This window comes from Carassius carassius, chromosome 10, assembly GCF_963082965.1.
Source record: "Carassius carassius chromosome 10, fCarCar2.1, whole genome shotgun sequence".
NCBI classification, from domain to species: domain Eukaryota; kingdom Metazoa; phylum Chordata; class Actinopteri; order Cypriniformes; family Cyprinidae; genus Carassius; species Carassius carassius.
The window spans coordinates 17,413,977-17,420,159 of NC_081764.1; positions in this window are offsets into that span (position 1 = coordinate 17,413,977).

Below are 6,183 nucleotides of genomic sequence, written 5' to 3' on the forward strand. Positions count from 1 at the left end.
CTTCAGGTCCTGAGAGATAGTGGTGCCCAGGAACCTGAATGACTCCACTGCAGTCACAGTGCTGTTCATGATGGTGAGTGGGGGGAGTGCAGGGGGGTTTCTCCTGAAGTCCACGATCATCTCCACTGTTTTGAGCGTGTTAAGCTCCAGGTTGTTGAGACTGCACCAGACAGCCAGCTCTTTAACCTCCTGTCTGTAAGCAGACTCGTCACCGTCCTGAATGAGGCCGATGAGTGTGGTGTCATCTGCAAACTTCAGGAGCTTGACAGAGGGGTCCTTAGATGTGCAGTCATTAGTGTACAGGGAGAAGAGCAGTGGGGAGAGAACACAGCCCTGGGGAGCTCCGGTGCTGATTGTACGGGTGCTGGATGTGTATTTTCCCAGCCTCACTAGCTGCTGCCTGTCTGTCAGGAAGCTGTTGATCCACTGACAGACGGAGGTGGGCACGGAGAGCTGAGTTAGTTTGGGCAGGAGGAGGTTTGGGATGATCGTGTTGAAGGCAGAGCTGAAGTCCACAAACAGGATCCTCACATAGGTCCCCGGTCTGTCTAGGTGTTGCAGAACATAATGCAGTCCGATGTTTACTGCATCGTCCACAGACCTGTTTGCTCTGTAGGCAAACTGAAGAGGATCCAGCAAGGGTCCAGTGATGTCCTTCAGGTGGGCCAGCACCAGTTTTTCAAATGACTTCATGACTACAGACGTTAGAGCCACAGGCCTGTAGTCATTTAGTCCTGTAATTTTGGATTTCTTTGGGATGGGGATGATGGTGGAGCGTTTGAAGCATGAAGGGACTTCGCACAGCTCCAGCGATCTGTTGAAGATCTTTGTGAAGATGGGGGCCAGCTGGTCAGCACAGGATTTCAGACAGGCTGGTGTAACACAATCTGGGCCTGGTGCTTTTTTCCTTTTCTGCTTCCTGAAGACCTGGCGCACCGCATCCTCGCTGATCTGTATTGCAGGTGTGGGGGAGAGGGGGGATGCAGGAGGTGTGAATGGTGAGAGCGCTTGATTGGAGAGGTGTTCAGGGTGGGTTGCAGGAGTTGTGAGTGGTGTGAACAGTTGTTTGGAGAGGCATTCAGGGTTGGTTGCAGGAGTTGTGAATGGTGAGAGCGGTTGATTGGAGAGGTGATCAGGATGGGTTGCAGGAGCTGTTAATGGTGTGAACGGTTGTGTGGAGAGGCATTCAGGGTTGGTTGCAGGAGCTGTGAATGGTGTGAACGTTTGTTTGGAGAGGCATTCAGGGTTGGTTTCAGGAGTTGTTATTGGTGTGAACGGTTGTGTGGAGAGGTGTTCAGGGCAGGTGATGGGTGTTCTTTCAAACCTGCAGTAAAACTCGTTCAGATCGTCTGCCAGTCGTTGATTTTCCACAGTGCTGGGGGGTGGTGTCTTGTAATTGGTGATCTTCTTTAGGCTTTTCCACACTGATGCGGAGTCGTTCGAAGTGAACTGAGTCCTTATTTTTTCAGAATAATTCCTCTTTGCCACTTTGATCTCCTTTTCCAGTGTGTATTTAGCCTGTTTATACAAGACATTGTCCCCCTTCACGTAAGCATCTTCTTTGGCCTGACGGAGCTGTCTGAGTTTTGCAGTGAACCACGGTTTGTCATTGTTGTAATTTAGTTGAGTCTTGGTAGGAATACACATATCCTCACAGAAACTGATATATGATGTTACGGTCTCTGTGAGTTCGTCCAGATCGGTGGCAGCAGCTTCAAAAACACTCCAATCAGTGAGGTCAAAACAAGATTGTAAATCCTGCTCTGCTTCATTAGTCCATCTTTTTACAGTCCTTAATACAGGTTTAGCTGATTTTAGTTTCTGCCTGTAGGTCGGTATAAGATGAACCAGAAGGTGATCAGAATGTCCCAAAGCTGCTCGTGGAACAGAGTGAAATGCATCCTTTATTGTTGTGTAACAGTGATCCAATATATTACTGTCTCTTGTGGGACAAGTAACATGCTGTCTGTATTTTGGCAGTTCACGGGAGAGATTGGCTTTATTAAAGTCCCCAAGAATGATTAAAACAGAGTCTGGGTGTTGTTGTTCTGTCTCTGTGATCTGCTCAGCGAGTTTCTGTAAAGCTGAGCTCACGTGCGCTTGAGGAGGGATGTAAACACTAACCAGAATGAACGAATGAAACTCCCGCGGCGAATAGAACGGCTTGCAGTTAATGAAGAGCGTTTCGAGATTTGAGCAGCACGTCTTCTTTAACACAGTTACATCTGTACACCACCGTTCATTGATGTAAAAGCATGTCCCGCCGCCGCGCGATTTCCCCGTTGATTCTGCGTCGCGATCCGCTCTAAACAGCTGAAAGTCCGGCAGATGGAGCGCGCTGTCCGGTATGGTGTCATTCAGCCAAGTTTCCGTGAAACACAGAGCAGCAGAGTGGGAGAAATCTTTATTTGTCCTAGAGAGCAGAAGCAGTTCGTCCGTTTTGTTGGGTAGAGAGCGGAGATTTGCCAGATGGATGCTAGGCAACGGCGTTCGAAATCCGCGTTTTCTGAGTCTCACGAGCGCTCCCGCTCGCTTTCCCCGCCTGCGCGTCCTCTTGAAGCGTGTGATCAGGGCAGCCGCTCCGCCGACAAGAATGTCCAGCAAAACATCAGAATAGTCGAAAACCGGTGAAATATCGGGAGATGTGTGTTGCCGAATATCCAGCAATTCGTCCCTGGTGAAACTGATTGCAGGAATATAACTAAAGACAGGACAAACTAACAAAAACACAAAAACAACTGCAGAGCACGTCACGGAGGCAGCCATCCTGTATCGGCGCCACTTGGGTATCATAACACTATGATACCCAATTTTATACACAAATATACCTTTTATATAAATAAACTGTATATTTCAATTTTGAACTCAATTCTTGTTGCCCTGTCTCTTTATGCTCTCCTCCTGTTTGCTTTGGTGTGGCTGGTTAAGTGAATGACATATGAAGTCCGTGATGGAAAAATCCTTAATGGCTGGTCTACAGTGTGTGGTAATATATTACATCGGGGCAGGACATCCAAACACTCACCTATCATTCATCGACCTTAAATATGGCTTTTCATCTGAAAGATGTATGTAATAACAACTTTAAATGGCCGCTCAATCTAATGTTAACCTAGAGAAATGTGCACTAATGAAGTGTCTGTGCGGAGTGTGGAAGCTGAAGAGTAGCACTGTCTGCAGGACAGATGGAGCTGCCGGTGCATTCACTTGCTCTTAAAATACTCCAATAATTTTTGTTCATACAGATAAAAGTCATAATTTTTTTGGAATATGTAAAGACTCTACGTTTATTTGTGTGCACTCAGAACAACAACGAAAAGTTGCACTTCTGTAAAATAATTACAGCAAACAGGATGCACTTTCTGCTGTCTCGATCAAGCGAACTTGAGCTCCATATATGATAAATATATTTATAGAGAGTGAAATGTGTATTTTTAAATGAAAGAAATTCGGGGTTTCAAGATGGCGGCTTGAAGGAAGGCTGTGTGTAGTTGAGTGGTAGTGTCTCTTTGTTAAGTTCCCTTTCATAGGTCACTTCGATGCTGCAGTGACGTCACCGTATGGGAACACCACTCGGTGTTACGAATGTCTGAAGCCCTATACCATCCCGCCAATCCTATTGGCCAAATAGCGCTTGGCACCGCCCTACACATGCGTACGCATCGTATACCTGAGTGCCGCGCGCTATTTCGCACAAATTTCATTCCTTCAGGAAAGCGAATCATCTGTGCCCTAAGGAAACCATCTCGCGTTCTCAGCGTTTTTTTCTTTGAGCAGTGTTCAACTACTCTTCGCGTCACGAACATCACGAACGCCCCGGGTTTCACCACCATTGCTGACATGGCGGACTGCTGTTATACAACGATGCCGCTGTGGACGAACTCTCTAGCCAAACGGATCGCGCCGAACTCGGCCGCGGCCTAAAGTCTTGTCGAAGGCGTGTCGAGTCACGTCTAATCTCGGCAAATTTACTTCACTTATGATGGTTCTTAACGAGAAAGATATTACAACCGGAGGCTGTGAAAAAGCTGCGGGGGCAACAGATTTGGCGCTAAGTGCTACCAAACATACTGCCTGAACAGTGAACCGTTCTATGACGGGGATGTTAACGGTCAAGCGCCACCTTGGCTAATCTCGCCGACATTACAAAAACCTGAGTTGGACGGCAAAAGCCTCTCGTCCTCAATCCCCACACTCTAACATTGAATGTCTCACAGCAAAGGCACATCGAGCATCATTGGATTGAGCTATCATTTTAGCGTCCCCTCAGACACTCTGCACAATCCAGCCTTCAGAGTTTGAGGGACGGCACAAGAGGCTGACAAAGACGGCCAGTTTATGATGGCTCACACAGCTGCCGCGTTCTCGCTAGCGGCGTGGCCCGATGTTTATCTTGTTGGATTAAATCCTGCCGTGGATACGCTTCAGGATTATACACAACGAAACGCAGCGACTTTGACGCATGCACTTCCCTTCCTGTTCGTCAGGGACTGTGCCTTCCACTAGAGAGTGCTGTTGGACTGCTAATGCACATCCAACCCTCTCACTGCAGTCCCCACGCTCTAACATTGACTGTCTCGCAGCGAAGGCACCTCGAGCATCATTGGATTGAGCTATCACTTGAGCGGCCCCTCAGACACTCTGCACAGTCCAGCCTTCAGAGTTTGAGGGACGGCACAAGAGGCTGACTAAGACAGCCTGTTTATGACGGCTCACACAGCTGCTGTAATCACGCTAGCGGCGTGAGCCGATGTTCATTTTGTTGGATTTAATTCTGCCATGGATACGCTTCAGGATTAAACACAACGAAACGTAGTGACTTTTACACATGCACTTTCCTTGCTTACGGATGCTGTGAGCTTTCCGTGCTCGGACGTTAATGCATGTGGGAATGCTGCAGGCGGAGGCTTGGAAACCACTACATTTTATGGGCTGCAGGGTAGTGCTTGCCCGGCATTTTCACTAAGGGTGTTACACACAATTCGTCACGGATACACCATTCAGTTCAGAAAGGCCCGCCTTTTTGCTGTGGAAATCTCCCATGGTTGTTAACCAAATCGTGGTGCTGCGGCAGGAGCATCACTGCGGGCTATAAAGTAGACCCCTCTCAGATTCGCTTTAGAGGGCAAAGCGTATCAATAGTGTGTTCTTCTTTCGGCTTAGCCTTGGCTCATTGAGTATTTTCGAAACACATGGACACAGTTCTGGCCCTGTTGCGGCTCCAGGGCATTCGTGTATTGAATTGCCTTGACGATTGGCTGGTGTTAAGCACAATCGCAGACTCAAGCACACTCCCATCGGGATCCCATCGGGGGCTGAATCAACTAAACAGCCTGGGCTTATGCACAAATTTCTAGAAAAGTGTTTTAATTCCCTCTCAGCAGATAACCTTCTGGAATAAACTTGGACTCTCGCGCGATGACCGCAAGACTATCTCTCCCGCGCGCTCAGTCTCTCGCGTCATGTGTGCGTCACTTCAAAGTGGGTCGCACAGTGACGGTGAGTTTGTGCCTCAGACTTTTAGGTCTAATGGCAGCAGCATCCCCTGTAATCCGTCTGGGCTTACTTCATATACACCATTTTCAGTGGTGGACAACAAGCCAGAACATTTCACCCCGTTGTCTTCCGCATCGGACGATTTCGGTGACACGGAGGTGTGTTATGTCAATAATTATGACAATGGATGTCAACCGAATTCCTTCTAGCTGGAGTTCGGCTGGGGATTTGTGCTTCCCGAGAGACTGTCACGACGGACGCGTCTTTGACCGGTTGGGGAGCTGTTTGTCAAGGGCGCTCAGCTCACGGAGTATGGACGGTGACACAACGCAGTTGGCATATAAACAGGTTGGAATTACTGGCAGTTTTTCTAGCTCTCCAGTATTTCTCGAATCTGCTGATCCGTCGTCATGTACTACTCAGGTCAGACAACATAGCGGTTGTGTCGTATCTGAATCATCAAGGAGGATTACGCTCTCACCCCCTGTGCAGGCTGGCGAGAAATATTCTTCTTTGGTCTCAGAACAGATTTCTGTCGATCCGAGCGGTTCATGTCCCCGGACGTTTGAACTTCGGAGTGGTTTTGCTATCCAGACAGACTCTGGAGCAGGGGGAATGGAGGTTGCACCCCCAAACGGTGAGCCTTTTATGGCAAATATTTGGAGAAGCAAGAGTGGACTTATTTGT